The 20,501-nt window shown below is 45.5% G+C and overlaps 1 long non-coding RNA gene across 1 annotated transcript in view; it reads left to right on the plus strand.

Moving 5' to 3' along the window:
* LOC123797498 (uncharacterized) overlaps nt 1-20,501 on the plus strand; it is a 215,686-nt gene that overhangs the window by 185,190 nt on the left and 9,995 nt on the right. Inside the window, exons 3-4 of the long non-coding RNA XR_015726160.1 lie at nt 17,669-17,799; nt 20,146-20,297. This is a non-coding gene — a long non-coding RNA (uncharacterized LOC123797498). The remainder of the gene's footprint in view (nt 1-17,668; nt 17,800-20,145; nt 20,298-20,501) is intronic.

Below are 20,501 nucleotides of genomic sequence, written 5' to 3' on the forward strand. Positions count from 1 at the left end.
CTGCCCTTCTGTTCTCCCATCTACACTGTGGCACCTTTGCCTTTTCCAAACGGGTGGTGTATAGAGAAGGAGGCACAGGGAACTTGCCGACTGTCCTCCTGTGTAACTTCTTGCAGAGTGCTTTGCGGTGACCTTTAAAACCTGAGGTTTCCTGATGTTTAGAAACACCCTCTGCTCCCAGCTCAAACGGAATTCTTTATTCCGGGGGGCTCCGGATATGGAGGGAAGGGAAGTCCTCTCTGCCCTGGAGGTTGGGTGCCTCCTACTGGTGAGAGTCAGTAACGACAGCATCCCCGTGGTCATTTTCCAGACTTCTCCAAGGAGAGAGCCAGACGGAAATTGGCCTTCAGGTGAGTAACTGCTGATATTTCATGAGCACTTCCTGGGTGCCGGGCACTTTCCTAGGGGCGTATACGGACTAACTCATTTTCTCCTCTTAGTAGCCCTTTGAGTTGGTACTTCTATTGTCCCGTGTTAGCGGTGAGGAGACCGAAGCCCAGTGAAGTTAAGAATGTGTGCAAGTTGACATAGCCGGCCCTCAGCCGGAGTGGCCTGCTGACACGGAGCTGTCGCTGAGCGATAGGATGCAGGACGAACAGGAGTTCTTAGTGATATAAGTGTGCATCATGGTGCTGCTGGTTATTTAAGGAGTTCATGTTGAAACTCAATTGTCTTGAGGGTGCAAATTATTCAACTCAACAAACTTTAAATACCTACTGTATGGGAGTCCCTAGTGGGATACTACAATATGAAAGACAATGTTATAATAACAAAGTTATGGTCCCTCATTGTTATATATAAGCAATAAGACATGAAGTCAGATAATCATAACATAGAGAATGTTTTAGAGTGCTATGAATGCTCTGGGAACGCAGAGAGGAAATGGAGTGAGGACTGGTGGAAGCAGCAATGCAGATCTGATAGAACTTCTGAAAGAGTGGCCTTTGAGCCGGGCTGACAATGGAGTGGATGGTGCAGATGGGGTGAGGGAAAGGCATGTTTGGTGGAGGGAGTAACATTAGCAAAGGCAGCGAGGCCGGAAAGCAGAGGGTGTTTGCGAGGTCAGTTGATGAGTGAGGCTGTTTGGAGCTGAAATGGGAGAAATATGGGTAAGATTGCAGAGTGGTGGACCAGATCACTCAGGGGTTAAGGATTTCAAGCTATATCGTAAACATCGTAAGTTTTGGATCAGGACAGTGCTGAAAGCAGTAAACGTGTTTGTTGGTGCAAACAAAATCGTGAGCAGGACCAGCTTTAGAGAAAGGCAGAATGGGCCTTTAGGGGAAGGCAGGTAACATTTGCAAAGACCCTCAAAGGGTATCATAGATAGAGCACACACGTCCACACCTGCTCCTGACCAGCACCGAGCCGCACACCTGTCTCCAAATCTCCCCCACCAACCTGACACTGGAGCTGGCTTTCAGCCATGAGCACTCGGCGAGACAAAGGTTTGAATATGAAGTAGACCTCCATTAAACTGCATATAGTCGCTTGGGAGGGCAGGGACAACAGGAGCCATGAATGCATTAATAAGGAGAGTGATAATGTCTGCTAATATTTATCAATCACTTAATCTTCGTGTGGGCACTGTTCTTGGTGGGTTATATAGTCTCATTTCATCTTTACCATAAAGGTAGATAATAACCCTTTGCAGTAGGTATGAGTATTATCCCATTTACCAAGGAGAAAATCGAGCTCAGAGAGCCCACACAACCAGTCAACAGTAGAGCTGGAATTCAGTCCTGGGCATCTGTGTCCTGCTTCCCATAGGTTTAACTACCACGTAGGTTTATCAGAATACTTAGCTGTAACTAGAACCTAGTAATGGAAGCAGGGCCATGAGGTAAGCGACACAGGCAGGCATATTTGAAAGGACATGGCCAGAAAGTCCACAGCAGGATGACTCATTGAAGGGAGGTTCAGGGCCAGAGAGCAGCAGGGAGCCCTGGGCTGTCTGATCACATGCAGCGTGCGTGTAGCACATGAGCATATAAACTTACGCCAAGGCCATGCACCTGCTGGACTGAGCTCCAGGGGGCAGAGCCTCATCAGTGTTGGTCATTGTGAGTCCTCGGTGCCTTGCTCCGATCAACAGGTCTTAGATTGAAATGTTATTTGCTCTAGTTCCATTGGAAATTTTATTTTTTTTCTGAAAAATCTAGTTGGCAGGGACACATTGTTTTTCCCGTCTAAAGGTCTCATTGTATTAGTTCGGTTGACGGATGCACAGATGTGTAAGTAAACATATTGGGGGTCAAGTTAGCTAGCATTTTGGTCAGTAGGACGAGGACGATAGCCTCATCCACACATCAGTGAGTGGCTCTAAGGGGCATTTGCACCGGGAGAAGCGTTTTCTTGGGCAAGATAATGTATTTATCCAGAGGCATTCTAAGCACAGTTAGCTAAATAGTGTAACATAAGGGGCTTTAGGAAGGGCCCTGGGGAAAAATATCACCCACTCTGGCTTATAACTATGTTTGAAATCCTCACCTGAAAGATTTCCCTCTTCTCCTAGACACCTCTGAAGCTAACTTATTAAGGCACCATCCCAGCCAGAGCCTCTCATGAGATCATTTTTAGCAGGGCCCCTGGCTGGGGAGGCAAAGGATTCGCTGGGGCTGATGGTGGCAGGAGTGGTGTTCCCAGCATGTCCCCGTAAATGGCTGCCCTCCCTGACAAGGGTGTGGTGATGAATGCTTATGAGCCTCACACCAGGTATACACACTTTCACAGACTCAAACAGTTAATCTACACAACTAAGGGGAAAATGGTTTTCATCGAAGAAATTTCACATCAAAACAAACAAAAAACTGGAAATTCAGAGAGGTCACTTGATTTGCTTGAAGTCACACAGAGTACGTAGTGGGACAACTGCCGGCAGTCATCTAGACTCTGTAACTTACTGGGTTCTTCTAAATTTCCCATTTTAAATACTACATCCCATTTCCACATCCAATTCCACTCCTAAGTCATCAGTAGCCTCCCTTGTCTGTGAGGGGTACATCCCAAGACCCCCAGTGGATGCCTGAAACCGTGGAGAGTCCCAAACGCTATGTATGCTCTGTTTCTTATATATGTACATACCTGTTGTAATGTTTGTAATAAACCAGGCGCAGTAAGAGGTGAACAACAAAAACAGATAATGAAATAGAACGATTCTAACAGTATACTGTAATGAAGATGGTGTGACTGTGGTCTCTCCCTTGGAATATCTCACCGTACCATGTACTCTTCTTCTTGGGATGATGTGAGATGCGAATGTGCCACACGATGCGGTGTATGACGTGAATGACGTAGGCACTGTGACAAAGTATTAGGCTACTGCTGACCTCACAGTAGGTCAGAAGGAGGGTCATCCGCTTCTGGGGTGTGGCTAACTGTGGGTAACTGAGACTGCTGATGAAGGGGACGTCCTGCGTCCCCAAGAGAAATGACTGTATTATGTCTGCACAAAAACTTGCCGATGAGTGTCCATGGCAGCATTATTCACAACAGACAAAACACGGATGATCCTCACGTCCATCAGCTGATGGATGTATGCACAGGGGCGGCCTCTCCGCACAGTGAAATATCACTTGGCCATAGCAGGAATGGAGTGCCGATACATGCTAAACGTGGAGGAGTCTTGAAAATCTGCTGCTAAGTGAAAGAAGCCAGTGACAAAAGACCATGTACTGTGATTCCATTTACACGAAATGTCCAGAAGAGGCAAATCTATGGAGGCAGAAAGCAGATCAGCGGTTGCCGGTGGGATGTGTGTGGGGGGGGGCGGGGGGGAGAAATGGGGAATTGCTATTAATGGATATGAGGATTTTTTTGGAGTGATGAAAGTGTTCTGGAATTGGCTATTAATGATGGTTGTACAACTTCTTGGTATGTGAATTATCTCATTAAAAAAATGTATGCTTAAAAACTATGTCCCTTGCACGACACGGAATTCTTTATTCTCTTTGGCACGTTGTCTGCATTCCTACCCATCAGAGAAGCATTCGAGTTGAGAAGCACCTCTTTAAAAAGCCATTGGTCTGTTGAGCCTCAGATTCTGTTTGATAAGATTCTGTCCCTCCCAGCCTCTCCATGACCTGGGTCAACACGGACAGAATGGCTGCTGGGAAAAGGAGTCAAAGTGCTAGAAAAATAGCTTTGAGGATGTAGGCGTGGCTTTGACTAACCTGGCAATTTTGAGACAGCCCAGGGTCTGGGGGCCAGGGTCTGGGCTTTGAGGTAGAGTGCGTGGCCATGGGGTGGGGGTGGGGAGGCTTGGTCCAGGGACTCAGGAGGGCATCGCCACGCTGTTTTGAGCTATGTTTTTCCTTTACCAAGTCACAAAGTAATTCATACTAGACAGCTATTTACCGTGAAAAGAGGGCCAGGATAGCCTAGTATAGTCTATGCCTTGAGAGGTTAGTATCCAGCTCTGCCAGGGACTAGCCGTGACCTTGGGCAAATTACATAACCTCTGTGCTTCACTTTCTCATCTGCAAAATGACAGTAGTGACAGTACTTTCCCCATGAGCTGTTACAGAAGCAGAGTATTTAGAGCAGTGCCCCGCACTTAGTGGGGGCTGTATGCGTACTTGAGATTTTCTAAAGACTCTGAGTGGTAGGATTATCTTTTTGAAAAATTTACTGGTGGAAAGAGTTACATTCTCTCTTTTCTTTTAGATTGCTCTCATTTCACATTTTCCAGCATTTGTCTCTGTTAGGCAGAGACTCAGCAAATTTGTTACAAGTAACAAAAGGAATGTTGTACTTTAAATTATATCCTAGTTCTGTGCCCCAGTGGAAATAAAGTTTCCAAGTGAGAACATTTTTTGTAATTTTAAATGCATTTAAAGGAAATTGCTTATACGGGTGGAGGGTCCAGAGACCGGGGATTTCCCAGGGCAAGGCCGCAGTTCTCTGGGCTGCTTCAGTTACTAACCATGATGTTAGAATGTAAATCGCGAGGTCACTGTGAAGGTGAAATGAGATAGTGTGGATGCAGTGATTAGCCCGGGCCAGGCAACACAGTAAGTGCTCTGAGAATCTGAGACGTTATTGTTTTTATTCTCATTATTCCTGGACCGTTCTCCTGGAAATAATGGCAAAAGTCCAGGCTGTCAAGACAGGGTGACCACAGGACAGTGGGTGTGGGACACCTGGGGGAGTGTTGCAGTGGCCCATGGGGTACAAGGCAGACCGCAGGTCACAAGAGGTCATCAGCTCCACGATTACCCTTCTTGCTGGGGTCATGGGACAGGCAGCCCAGCACTCTGCTCCTCACGCCTCCTCCGGGGCCAGGCCGGTGCTCACAGGGCCCCTGAGAGCCCACATGTTCTCTGTCGTGGGTTCCTCCTTCACAGCAAACCCCATGGTCACGTCCATAATTCCAGTTCAGTTTCCCTGAAGGGAGTTAGATCTGCTTCTCCGGGGGCCCCGGGGAGGAGACAGACCACACAGAGGGGTCTAGAACAATTCCATCCCTAATCTTCCGGGCTCCCCAAGCTCTGCATCCCAATCCCCGTTATCAATGAACAAAACATTGCTGAGACACCCTTAGAAAGGCAGGTTCTTACCTCCTCAGGAGTCTCTTCCTGCCACCTGTTCCCAGCATTACCTTTATTTTTCCTTAAGTATTAAGAAAAGAACTCACTGCAGAATAATTCTGCATTGTGTCCTGAGCAGACTGGAATGTATTTCCACTGCCTGCAACTCCCTCCCCATTCTGTATTGTTTTCCTGGTTTCTCCCTGTCCTCCTCCCTGAGCAGCGAGGGGGCCCGGCCACACGGCCTCCTGAGGCTTGGGTAATTACCGAACATCAGGCATTGTCCTCAGTGGCTTCCAGTGGCTTTTCCTGTGGCTCTCATGGCCTTTGTTTGTGATTATAAGCATCATGGGCTACAAATACTGGAAAGAAACCACTAATGGGAAGGGCCAGACATAAGAGTCCGTAATTACAGATAAACAGCCAGAAGTCTCTCTCCCCTGATACCTAGCAATGAAAGAGGGTGCCTGGGTGGGGCGGGCTCAGGAAGCCATTGTTCAGGGCCCATGAGCTCTTTCTTTCAAACTAAACAGGCTTTCACGTACCCTGTATCTTTTCTTCCAAGATCTGACACTGTCACAATTTTGAGGTCATTACTCTTAGCATAGAAATTGTTTAAAGAAACAAGGAAAAGCAAAAACTTAGATCACTCTGCTTCCACCTGAAATATTGGGAACCCAGTGTCTAGAAGCCTGTAGTAGAAGCCTGTCTGAACTGAACGCTGATACTGTAGGCCATACACCAGCCTTGCTTTAATAAAATGATTTATAAACGTGCGGTGGGTTTTTAGTTACTAACCGATCTATCTGCCTTTATTCCCAAAAGGCGTGAGCGTGTTCAGTGGCCCCTGTCTCTCACAGGCTCTGTCTAACCTGTGAGCAAGCCTTGTCCATTTCCACCTACGAAACATCTCACGAAGTTCCTCCCCTCATGGCTCCAATCTCTGCCCCATCTTTCCTGCTCTGCAGGATGTTGCAGCGAGACCAGCAGGTGTTTTTGTCTCTGCTCTCTACTCCTTCCAATGCACACTCTCAGTTGTTGCCCCCCTGCCACTGAGAAACACAAATCCCACCATATCGCTTTCCTGTGGGAGAGCGGTTTGTCATCACCTGGGAGCACGGGTCCTTCATGCAGCAGCGGGCTGTTCCTGGGCACACCCTCCTCCCGTGCCCCACGTCTGTGGCAGCCAGGTCCCCTGCCTGTAAGGCTCATCTCTGCCTCTAAGACCTGGCCCAGTGTCATCTCTTCTAGAAGCTTTCCTATTTCCCAGGTGGGAAGCCTCCTCCTCCATGCGCCTCTTACACCTGTCATCCCTCCACTCTGGTCCTGCTGATGGCACTGCACTGGGCTCGTCTACCAGCTGCAGGCTCCTTCATTCCGTCAGTACAGGGTCCCACATGCAGCATACATTTGATCCATGCATGTCACAGGAATAAGTGTCTGAATGATTGAGCAGTTGCTAAATGTGATCACAAAGAAAAAACAACCCATATAGTTTCTGTTTCCAAGGACAGAAGACGGCTGAGATAGAAGGATCCTAATGTGTCTACTTCTCTGTGATGCTTTTGCTCTCCCTGCTGGTTGTACAAACCCATTGCCTCCTTAACTCTTGCAGAGCAGCTGGGTTCTCTAACAACTTCTGCCCTGAATCTGGGCCAAGATCAAACGCTCCTTGGTCCCTTTAAATCCATCTGAGGTGGTCTAAGTTTAAACCTGTCATTCCTTTTCTTTCCCTTCTGCTCTAAGATATATCCGTTCACATTAAACACTACAGGCAGGATCTTATTAAGAAAGAGTACAGCTCCTTAAGTGAATTGAAGTTTCTTTTCATTTAAGGAGGGTTAAGTTCATGTAATGTCAGCAAGGATTGTGGACTTCGAATGAACACCATTTGTAAATGAATTAACAAATTACAATTTATTTAACATCAACAAGCACGATCTGGGCTGTTGCTCTGTATGCAGAACTGTGATTATTGATGTTAAACAAATTCAGAGACTTATCTTCCTGGAAATATGAAGACTTGTTATTTCTCTTCTTTGTTGATGTTTCTCTCTTTAAAAAAAAAAGATTTTATTTATTTGAGAGAGAGAGAGCAGAATGAGAGAGAATGAGAACATGAGTGGGAAGGAGGAGCAGAGAGAGAGGGAGAAGCAGACTGTCCACTGAGCAGGGAGCCCAACATGGGGCTCAATCCCAGGACCCTGAGATCATGACCTGAGCTGAAGGCAGACACTTAACAGACTGAGCCACCCAGGTGCCCCTTGATGTTTCTCTTTAATTAAACTTTAAAAATCACTCTGAGAGCACTTTATCACAATATACTGTGTCATCTCCCAGAGCTTAAAGGAAGATGTAAGAACAATAAACAGAAAAGGGGCCCAGGACACCCATATTTGGAGGAGAGGCTTCAATTTTTGGTTAGAATATAAGATCCTGACTCTAGGAGAGGAGTTAAGGTGGCGGAGGAGTAGGGGACCCCTTTTTCAGCCGGTCCCCTGGGTCGAGCTGGATAGGTACCAGACCAGCCTGATCATCCATGGAATCAGCCTGAGATGCAGGAAGATACATCTGGATCTCTACAAATGAACATCTCCAGCGCTGAGTATTGAGGTACGAAGGGGGGAGCCGTGAAACTGCGCACAGATATCGGAAGATAAACGGAAGGGGGAGGGAGCCGTTGAGTTCGGGCGCGGGAAGCGGTAGCCACCTGCACGGGGGAGCGGGCGGACTCGTGGACTGGCACCCGCGAGAGAGCGGACTGAGACCGTGAGCCGGGAGCGCACGCCACCAGACTTTTCACGGAGCTCCGGTGTGCTCACTGGAACCAGACTGAGACCGGGAGCTCCGGGAGCACGGGGCGGCTGGAGGCTGGTGGTGTTAGAAACACAAAGGACAGAGACGTGCCGGCCCTGGAAGTGAGGGCTGGGACGCTGGGTGTGGGGCGCACATCCCGGGACGCTGCAGGGTTGAGCAGCACCAACAGTAACAGAGTTAAAGTGGCCAGATCATCAGTGGAGAACGGTCCGCGATCCCTCTGTTCTGAGACAGAGGCTGAGATTCGGCCACTGCTGTTCTGACTCTCAGAAGAGGCACAGCAAACCGCCAGGGAAAGCCGTCAGAGAACAAAAGCCTGGAAACACTGGCTCACAGGGTGCCCATTCTCATCCCCCCTCGCAGGGGACACGGAGACTCTACCCAAACAGGGTTGCCTGAGTATCGGTGCGGCAGGCCCCTCCCCCAGAAGGCAGGCTGAAAAATCAAGAAGCCCACATCCTTAAGATCCCTATAAAACAAGGGCGCACGGCCTGGGTCCCGGTCAATAATTTGGGCTCTGGACAACCCCGCACCCTCTCCTCATCAGAATGACGAGAAGGAGAAGTCCCCCCAGCAAAGAAAAGACAATGAGTCTGTGGCCTCTGCCACAGAACCAATGGATATGGATATAACCAAATTATCAGAAATGGAATTCAGAGTAACAGTGGTCAAGATGATGTGTAGACGTGAAAAAAGTATTAACGAAAATGTTAATGAGAATATAGAATCTCTAAGGGCGGAAATGAGAGCGAATCTGGCAGAAATTAAAAATTCTATGAGCCAAATGCAATCAAAACTTAGAGGCTCTGACGGCCAGGGTGAATGAGGCAGAAGAACGTATCAGCGAATTGGAGATGGGTTAGTAGAAGAGAAAGCTGAAATAGAATCTGGGCTCAAAAAAATCCAATCTCAAGAATGTAGGTTACGGGAGATTACTGACTCAATGAAACGTTCCAATGTCAGAATCATCGGCATCCCTGAGGGGGTGGAGAAAAACAGAGGTCTAGAAGAGATATTTGAACAAATTGTAGCTGAAAACTTCCCTAAACTAGCGAGGGAAACAAACATTCGTGTCCAAGAGGCAGAGAGGACCCCTCCCAAGCTCAACCACGACAAACCTATGCCACGTCACATCATAGTGCATTTCGCAAATATTAGATCCAAGAATACAGTATTGAAAGCGGCCAGGGCAAAGAAATTTCTCACGTACCAAAGCAAAGGTATCAGAATTACGTCAGACCTGTCTACACAGACCTGGAATGAGAGAAAGGGTTGGGGGGGGGGCATTTTTAAAGCTCTTTCAGAGAAAAACATGCAGCCAAGGATCCTCTATCCAGCAAGGCTGTCATTCAGAATGGATGGAGAAATAAAGACCTTCCAGAATTGCCAGTCATTGACCAATTTCGTAACCACAAAACCAGCCCTACAGGAGATATTAAGGGGGGTTCTATAAAAGTAAAAAGGCCCCAAGAGTGATACAGAACAGAAAGTCACAATTTATAGAAACAAAGACTTTACTGGCAACATGGCATCATTAAAATCATATCTCTCAGTAATCAGTCTTAATGTAAATGGTTTGAACCATCCCATAAAACGCCACAGGGTTGCGGATTGGATAAAAAGACATGACCCATCCATTTGCTATGTACAAGAGACTCATTTTGAACCTAAAGATACATTCAGACTGAAAGTAAAGGGATGGAATACCATCTTTCACGCCAATGGATCTCAAAAGAAAGCTGGGGTAGCAATTCTCATATCAGACAGATTGGATTTTAAACTAAAGACTATAGTTAGAGACACAGAAGGGCACTATATTATTCTTAAAGGATGTATCCAACAAGTGGATATGACAATTATAAATATATATGCCCCCAACAGGGGAGCAGCAAGATACACAAGCCAACTCTTAACCAGAATAAAGAGACATATAGATAAAAATATGTTAATAGTAGGAGACCTCAACGCTCCACTATCAGCAATAGAGAGATCACCTAAGCAAGAAATCAGTAAAGAAACAAGAATTTTGAATGCCATACTCGATGAGTTGGACCTCATAGATATATGTAGAACACTACACCCCAGAACCAAAGAATACTCATTCTATTCTAATGCCCATGGAACATTCTCAAGAATAGACCATGTTCTGGGTCACAAAACAGGCCTCAACCAATACCAAAAGACTGAAATTATTCCCTACATATTCTCAGACCACAACGCTTTGAAATTGGAACTCAACCACAAGGAAAAATTTGGAAGAAACTCAAACACTTGGAGACTAAGAACCATCCTGCTCAGGAATGATTCGATAAACCAGAAAATCAAAAATCAATTTAAATAATTTATGGAGACCAACGAGAATGAAAACACAACAGTCCAAAACCTATGGGATACTGCAAAGGCAGTCCTAAGGGGAAAATACATAGCCATCCAAGCCTCACTCAAAAGAGTAGAAAAATCTAAAATGCAGTTTTTATATTCTCACCTCAAGAAGCTGGAACAGCAACAGAGGGACAGGCCTAATCCACGCACAAGGAAGCAGTTGACCAAGATTAGAGCAGAAATCAATGAATTAGAAACCAGGAGTACAGTAGAGCAGATCAACAGAACTAGAAGCTGGTTCTTTGAAAGAATTAATAAAATTGACAGACCACTGGCAAGACTTATCCAAAAGAATAGAGAAAGGACCCAAATTAATAAAATTATGAATGAAAAAGGAGAGGTCACAACCAGCACCAATGAAATTGGAAGGATTATTAGAAACTTTTATCAACAGCGTTATGCCAATAAATTAAGCAATCTGGAAGAGATGGAGGACTTCCTGGAAACCTATAAACTACCAAGACTGAAACAGGAAGAAATTGATTTTTTTAAACAGGCCAATTAATTATGAAGAGATTGAAAGAGTGATAAACAACCTTCCAAATAACAAAACTCCAGGACCGGACGGTTTTCCTGGGGAATTCTACCAAACATTCAAAGAAGAAATAATTCCTATTCTCCTAAAGCTATTTCAAAAAATAGAAACAGAAAGAAAGCTACCAAACTCATTCTATGAGGCCAATATTACCTTGATCCCCAAACCAGGCAAAGACCCCATCAAAAAGGAGAATTACAGACTGATTTCCCTAATGAATATGGATGCCAAAATTCTCAACAAGATCCTGGCTAATCGAATCCAACAGCACATTAAAAGGATTATCCATCATGACCAAGTGGGATTCATCCCTGGGAGGCAAGCGTGGTTCATCATTCGCAAATCGATCAGTGTCTTAGATTTTATCCAGAAGGAAAAAGCCAAAAATCATATGATTCTCTCAATAGATGCAGAAAAAGCATTTGACAAAATACAGCATCCTTTCCTGATTAAAACCCTTCAGAGTGTAGGGATAGAGGGTACATTCCTCAATCTCATAAAAACCATCTATGAAAAGCCTACAGCAAATATCATTCTCAATGGGGAAAAGCTGGAAGCCTTTCCCTTAAGATCAGGAACACAAGGATGCCCACTCTCGCCACTATTATTCAACATAGTACTAGAAGTCCTTGCAACAGCAATCAGACAACAAAAAGGGATAAAAGGTATCCAAATCGGCAAAGAAGAAGTCAAACTGTCTCTCTTCGCAGATGACATGATACTCTATATGGAAAACCCAAAAGAATCCACTCCCAAACTATTAGAAGTTATAGAGCAATTCAGTAACGTGGCGGGATACAAAATCAATGCTCAGAAATCAGTTGAATTTCTATACACGAATAATGAGGCTGAAGAAAGAGAAATTAGGGAATCCATCCCATTTACAATAGCACCAAAAACCATACGTTACCTTGGAATTAACTTAACCAGAGACGTAAAGGTCCTATATTCTAGAAACTATAAATCACTCTTGAAAGACATTGAAGAAGACACAAAAAGATGGAAAAATATTCCATGCTCATGGATCAGAAGAATTAACATAGTTAAAATGTCCATGCTACCCAGAGCAATCTACACTTTCAATGCTATCCTGATCAAAATACCAATGACATTTTTCAAAGAACTGGAACAAATAGTCCTTAAATTTGTATGGAACCAGAAAAGGCCCCGAATCACCAAGGAACTGTTGAAAAGGAAAAACAAAGCTGGGGGCATCACAATGCCGGATTTCGAGCTGTACTACAAAGCTGTGATCACAAAGACAGCATGGTACTGGCACAAAAACAGACACATAGACCAATGGAACAGAATAGAGAACCCAGAAATGGACCCTCGGCTCTTTGGGCAACTAATCTTTGATAAAGCAGGAAAAAACATCCGGTGGAAAAAAGTCTCTTTGGTAAATGGTGCTGGGAAAATTGGACAGCTACATGCAAAAGAATGAAACTTGACCACTCTCTCACACCATACACAAAGATAAACTCCAAATGGATGAAAGACCTCGATGTGAGACAGGAATCCATCAGAATCCTAGAGGAGAACATAGGCAGCAACCTCTATGACATCGGCCGAAGCAACCTTTTTCATGACACATCTCCAACGGCAAGAGAAACAAAAGATAAAATGAACTTGTGGGACTTCATCAAGATAAAAAGCTTCTGCACAGCCAAGGAAACAGTCAAAAAAACTAAGAGGCAGCCCACGGAATGGGAGAATATATTTGCAAATGATGCTACAGATAAAAGACTGGTATCCAAGATCTACAAAGAACTTCTCAAACTCAATACGCGAGAAACAAATAAACAAATCATAAAATGGGCAGAAGATATGAACAGACACTTTTCCAATGATGACATACAAATGGCTAACAGACACATGAAAAAATGTTCAAAATCATTAGCCATCAGGGAAATTCAAATCAAAACCATACTAAAATACCACCTTATGCCAGTTAGAATGGCAAAAATTGACAAGGCAAGAAACAACAATTGCTGGAGAGGATGTGGAGAAAGGGGATCCCTCCTACATTGTTGGTGGGAATGCAAGTTGGTACAGCCACTCTGGAAAACAGTGTGGAGGTCCCTTAAAAAGTTAAAAATTGAGCTACCCTATGACCCAGCCATTGCACTACTGGGTATTTGCCCCAAAGATACAGACGTAGTGAAGAGAAGGGCCATATGCACCCCAATGTTCATAGCAGCATTGTCCACAATAGCTAAATCATGGAAGGAGCCGAGATGCCCTTCAACAGATGACTGGATTAAGAAGTTGTGGTCCATATATACAATGGAATATTACTCAGCTATCAGAAAGAACGAGTTCTCAACATTTGCTGCAACATGGACAGCACTGGAGGAGATAATGCTAAGTGAAATAAGTCAAGCAGAGAAAGACAATCATCATATGATTTCTCTCATGTATGGAACATAAGAACTAGGAAGATCGGTAGGAGAAGAAAGGGATAAAGAAAGGGGGGTAATCAGAAGGGGGAATGAAGCATGAGAGACTATGGACTCTGAGAAACAAACTGAGGGCTTCAGAGGGGAGGGGGGTGGGGGAATGGGATAGGCTAGTGATGGGTAGTAAGGAGGGCACGTATTGCATGGTGCACTGGGTGTTATACGCAACTAATGAATCATTGAACTTTACATCAAAAACCAGGGATGTACTGTATGGTGACTAACATAATGTAATAAAAAAACATAAAAAAAAAAAAGATCCTGACTCTAAGGCTCAACAAATGTTTCCCTCCTCCCTGTACTGCTTTAGTGTGAGATTTCCATATAAATGTTTCCTTAAAAACTTGAAAAACAAAAAAATATATATATGTTCATTGTGGAAAAATAATATGGGTAATAAATAAGCAAATGGCAAAATCTATAAAAATTCCTACATCTAAGCTAACCACAGTTGCCATTCCAGTACGTTTTTCCAGACTTTCAGATGAACGTATTCTTCTAGATATCTACATGAAATAAAATTGAGTCAATTAATGTATATGGTTTTGAATAATGGTCTTTAAGTTGGAGACATTTTTAGTGCTTTTTGGAGTAGAGATTTGTTACACTCGATCCCCCTTCATATTTGAGTACCCAACGGACTTCAGCACACAACCGGTCTCCCCTACTTACCACGCTCTTTGTGGCAGGGCCAATCCCCAGCTCTTCCCTGGGGGAGCTGTCGGGGACTGGAGACCAGGCATGGTGGTGCTGCTTCAGGACCAAAGGGCTGAGCTCCTAACCAAACCATGCAGGCCATTTCAGGCAGAAGTGCTGCTAGAGGGCAATTCTAGGCCAAATTCGCAAGCACTACACACATGCGCCTTCTCTCACTCTCTCTCTCTTTCTCTCTCTCTCCCTTCCCCCAACTGGCTAGAAAGTAGCAAGTGCTCATTCCTTCTTTCTCTCTCTCCCTCTGTCTCTCTCATCCTAAACTTGGACTGACCTGCCCAGTTTTTAAGAGCTTCATGGGGCGAGGGTCCATGTTCAGCAAATGTGACTTAATAGGGTTACCCTTGCACAAAACAGGTTAGTCGACCTCTGTTTGCAGAGGCTTTGATCAACTGTTAGCTACTGTTACCCAAGCGAACAGTGTGGACAGTGATCGAGAAGCTGTGCAGCGTTCCCCTTATTGTCAAACAGAAAGTGGCTCCCTGAGCCAGTCCTTGAAATAGTGTGCATAGGTGACTGTACAAGAAGCCTCCCTCACAAAGGCAGAGGGTTCAGTTCCCTGCCCTTGCTAATAAGAGAGCCTTTTAAGAGAGAAGAGAAGCTCTTGTAAATGGCTTGATTTTTTCTGGGACCTTGAATGTCTTTACATTTTCAGAGTTTTTCTTAGTATCGGCCTTTTGACAGAATCAGTTGTAACTGGTAATAAACAGAAAACACGTTTCTCAAGAATTTTATATCAGTAGCTGGGACAGTCATCCAGAAGACCCTTCAGAATTTTCGATGTAGCTGCAACTTGGCAGATAACCTGGCCCCCAAATTTCCCATTTTCTAAATAAACTGAGATTCAAAATCAATAATTTCTTCAAGATCTCCAAGCAGCCTCATTTTGCATTGGCTTCCATCATCTGTCAGCAAATTTCGACATAGTCCCTGCTCCTGATTGAGCTTGCATTTCCTGTATGGATAGCATTCCATACCCAGAGGCATGTTCTAGATGCCTGTGTTTGTCTGTGTGCCACACACAGGAGCAGCACACATCTAGAGGGAAGAGAATAGCCTTCTCTTTGGATCTTTGTACAGATTTAACTTATTATAGTTGTTTCCAAATACAGAGAGTCTGTTAAAAATGAAGCTCTTGTCTTAAGACTCCTTGTTGAGAAAATCATACATTAGTCTCTAATGTTGTTTAAATAATGTGGAAGGACAAGAGTGATTTCAGTCCAGGCAAAGAGAAGCTGAAGTGAATCAGGGACAAGTATCCAGTTCTCAGATAAATAGTCTCTATTCCAGACTTTTTCTGTGCTGAAGGATTTATGAGTTTATCAACTTAAAGAAATTTGAAATAAATGTAGCCTTAAGCCTGTTAGTCTGTGTAAGAGTCGATTCTGCTACTTTATCTCCATGCCTTTCTTTGGGGTCTGTCCTCATGGATGTGGGTGTAGCCGTGTTACAGCATGGCTGCCAGGCCTGGCCATTGTTGGTCGGGTCTGGCAGGGCCAATAATTTTCCACATGTTGCTGGCCGTAGCCAATCCTTGCTGCAGGAATAACCACGAGACCCAAATTAGGATAGTTGTTTCCTGGGACTCTTGTGAGTGAAACATGGAGAAGAAATCATCTCTTGGATGTTGGGATTATGAGAGGAAATGTCGGGGATCCCTCAGGGAACCATGTGTCCTGGGGAAAGGAGGAAGCCAGTCTGCAAAGAGAGGAGTCGTGTGAGGCTGACATGCAGAGCAATGGGACAGGGAAAGTAGGGGGACCCTCACGGCCGCACTGGGTCCTGCAGGTCTAGCTGTTTTCTGAGTTTGAGTTCTGTGAGTCTCTCCAGAATCCTTATAGCAAATGTACATCTTCAACTCCTAAAAGTCCATTCATTACAGTGAAGTACACTTCTCTTTGTATAAACAGAAAATGGCATAATTTACAGGTGGCGTTTATGCAGAGGTGGTTTACCACGTTTTGTAACTATTTTTATAAATGTGTAGAATTTGGTAGTAGATAGCAATGAAATCTTATTTTCTCTTTTCAGCCTACTCCTCAATATGTAAAACATTCATAATTAAGTTAAAATTGTGTTTTAACATCAGGAAGCAACATCGGCAAGATGGCCAGATAATGTGGCCGTCATCAACAACAGCCATGTGGCGTCCATCCGCAGACAGAAGTGGGGTGTGGGACCCAGCATTCTACAGCAAGGGACCTGGAAGAGTCTTGTCCATGGTGCGCTGGGTACTGGGAATACAGACCTTGGTCCTGGCTGTGGACCCTGCAGAGGCCTGTGAGCTGCTACAGCCCCTCTGGGCTGTGGTCCAGGCGTCCCTGGAGAATGCTGAATTAGACAATCACTCACAGGCAGCAGAGCCTTCGTGGAAGTCCAGGAGTCCAGCGGAGAGGTTCCAGCGCACCGTTAGAGCAAAAAATAGCCATTGGACGCATTTGAGAGGGTGAGAGGAACAGTTTGACTGTACTTGGGTCACCCCTCTCCCAAGGTGGCCCACTCAAAGCCAAGAGAGCCCTTCTTTGCCCACGCTTTCTCCTGCAGGGGACGTGAAAGCGTGCGGGTACTTGCCTTCTCTGTCACCGCATCCAGAGTTCTGAGTCAGGAGCTGCAATGGGGAGAATCCAGATCAGCAGCCAGGGCTCAGAATGGATCCTATCAAAGGGACACGGATCCCACTAACCATGTCATGGACTCCATCAAGAAGTCTGCCCAGGAGTCACTGGTGATGTCTCCCTGGCAGACACCCCCAACTGTCCCACAGGCACCCCTCAACTCTGTGCATCCCGCCCTATGGCCAACAACGTGTGTTTAACTTACCTTCATCCTTTCTGTTAGCTCTCCCCTGAGATACCTCTGCAAAAGGAATGTCAAGAGTCAGACTCTGTCCCCCCCCTCCCCCCCACCCCCCAGGATATTCTTTGCTTCTGAGATGGGAGTTTTGCTTTTGCATAATAATGCGGAGGTCAGTCGTGGAGATTCAATACCCTTTAAAAATAAATTAGTTTGTAAATCTCCCTAATCAAACAATGGTAATTCTTTAAATACCTGTTGACAAAAAACACAATACACTTTTAACACAAAAGGTAATTTTTTTATTATGTGCCCAAAGTCATAAATCAGGAATGATATCATTCAAATTCATTGAGCTGTTTGTGTTTAAAAAAATCACATATAACAACAAAAACTAGTATAGACTGAAATAACCCTTATACTCTGTATTTTCTTATTTACAGCAGCACCTACATTCATTCAGGATGTACAAGAAGGGACAGTGAATCTGGCATTCCCTGCCACAAACTGTGTTTCCTGGAAGCCGAGGTCCACAGGTTGAATTGCTGCTGTACCAGTCTTTTCCAATTATCAGGTAAATCACCTCCTCTGTGGCATCTCGCTCTCCCGAGGGAAAGCACTGTTTACTGGGACAAGGGACTTGTCATAGTTGCCATCTGTTAGGGGCCGTCCCCCCCACCCCACTTTGCACATTGAGGCCCTAACCCCAGTACCTGAGGATGTGAGTGTATTTGGAGATAGCATCTTTCAAGGGGTGATTAAGTTAAAATGAGGTCGCTGGAGTGGGCTCTAATCCAGTCTGACTGTATCCTTATAAGAAGAGGTCAGGATCTAGACACAGAGAGAGACCTTGTGCAGATGAGGGAGAAGGCGGCCGTCTGCAAGCCAGGGAGAGAGGCCTCAGAAGAAACCAAGTCTTTTCGACACCTTGATCTTGGACTTGCCAGCCTCTGGAATCATGAGAACCTAAATGTCTGTTGTATAAGCCACCCAGCCTGGGGTACTTTGTCACAGCAGCCCAAGCAGACTAATGACATCCAGCTCAAGCTTCCCCTTGGGCCACCTTTCTCCAGGAGAACCCGGGCAGTGGGCTTCTCGATTTCCCTTTGTTTTTTTTTTTGTTGTTGTTGTTGTTTTTTAAAGATTTTATTTATTTGATGGAGAGAGAGACAGCCAGCGAGAGAGGGAACACAAGCAGTTGGAGTGGGAGAGGAAGAAGCAGGCTCCCAGCAGAGGAGCCCAATGTGGGGCTCGATCCCAGGACTCCGGGATCACGCCCTGAGCCGAAGGCAGACGCTTAACGACTGAGCCCTTTGTGCTCGCTTAGCCTCACGTCTGATTTAGGAGCCTGTCTTCCTTGTATTTATCGCAGCTACTGCTTGGCATCCTTTGCCGTTTGGACGAACATAACCTGCCCCTTCCCCTACATGCTGAATAAAGTGCAGAGGTTGGACCAGCGGCTCCTGGCACCCGCTTCCTCTTGATCCCTGCTCGGGCCTTCCTCGGGCACCATATGTTGTTAGTTACGACTTATTTTGTGTGTGGTCCTTCGGTCTCCTGTTTGTTTTTGAATGTTTCTTATCTGAGCCCACAGGGTGGTATCTCCAGCTCTGTGGTCTCCCCGCTGTCTTTAATCTTGTGGTATGAAATAAGGATGTCCAGCACTATGAAAATGGAGTGCTGAGAGCCTCTAATTGTGGTTTGTCGTATACATACACACACCAGCACACACGCAAGGCCTTTTGGTTGAATTGTGGTTTGTGGATATACCTGCCTGCATTTCGTGACACACTGAGTTTTTCTCAGTTGGAGACCGAGCTGTATTTCTCGCGGTGGCTTGAGGCCTAGCAGGACTCCTGGTATTTATAGGTGCAAAATCATTTCTTTTTTGAAAGGATGGATGGGTGTATGCTCACGAGGGAATGGAAGTTTATAGAAGGAAAACTATAATTTCTGAGAATTTAAACATTACCAAACTTTCCTACACAAAGGCAGGTTTATCACTTTACATAAAACTTCATAAGTAAACGAGATCATTTAAAGTCATTCTTTTTTTAAAAAATGTTTTATTTATTTATTTGAGACAGAAAGAGCGAGAGAGCGTGAGCAGGGGGAAGAGCAGAGCAGGAAGAAGAGGGAGGGGGAAAGAATCTCAAGAAGACTCCAGACTGAGTGGAGAGACTGACGCAGGGCTTGATCTCACCACCCTAAGATCATGACCTGGGCCAAAGACAAGAGTTAGATGCATAACTGACTGGGCCACCCAGGCGCCCCATAAAGTCATTCTTGGAGCAGGTTTACTCTATACCTGGACCCACACTTTGGTTTTGAATGCAACGCTGGTCCTGATCCTTCACCCTGGTCCCCTTTCACAGGGCCCAAACTCTGGTAAAGATCAGATTCATACACAGGATCCAGCATCAGACCCTGGGGTCACACAGAAGAACAAGACTGTTTGTGACTCCTTTCATGCTAAATGGAGATGGGGTTTATTCTGTGGCTGGAGGAGAGGAGAGGAGGTTTGGGACTGAGTGGAGGCAATGCAGGCAGCTGGAGGAAGGCTCTGGAGCTGTTCTAGAGAGAGAAGTTGCGGACTAAAGCTGGGGGGTCATGGGGAGCTGCTTCTTGAGGCCTGGGGCCCTGGTGGTGCTGTTTTGGGGGCACAGTTGACACAATCCCCCAAAGACTAAAGGGAGGCCACTCCCTTCCCTTCCAGGGAGTACAGGACATGTAATGTGGGAGCACAAGGTAGCAGGTGGCCACTTACTAAGCGGGACAAACAGGAGGGAGTTCATCCATGGTCCACGTGGGTCCAGCCACCACAGGGTGAGGCTTCGAGGCAGGGCAGAGGCATGACTCCTGCAGTGTAGGACCTGATGCCTCCAGCCCTGGCTCTCACTTTTTTTTTTTCCAATTCCAGAAACATCTACCACATTGCGAGTACACAGCTGGTATTCAGGAACTGTTTGTTAGCTGAATGAATGGCTTAGAAAACAGGATGAGTTTCCACCGAGAGGAGCCATGGAGGCAGGACGCAGTACATTTCCTTCCAGCCCCGCGCAGCTGCCCGTGGTACGGATAACTCTCTGCTGTTTGCGGACAAGCGACCTTATGTCCTTTTGCTGTAGAGCCCCCATGTTTTGCGAAGATCCTAACTGGTTAATTTTGGAGACAGGATCTCTGAGAACTGTCAGCTCTGCTTAGGGTAGAAGTCCATTTAGAATTCTGTGCCCAACCTCACGTGATGTGATGAGTACTGGATGTTACACACAACTG

This window comes from Ursus americanus, chromosome 11 (genome assembly GCF_024610735.1).
Source record: "Ursus americanus isolate L20-20 chromosome 11, mUrsAme1.1.p, whole genome shotgun sequence".
Classification (NCBI taxonomy): domain Eukaryota; kingdom Metazoa; phylum Chordata; class Mammalia; order Carnivora; family Ursidae; genus Ursus; species Ursus americanus.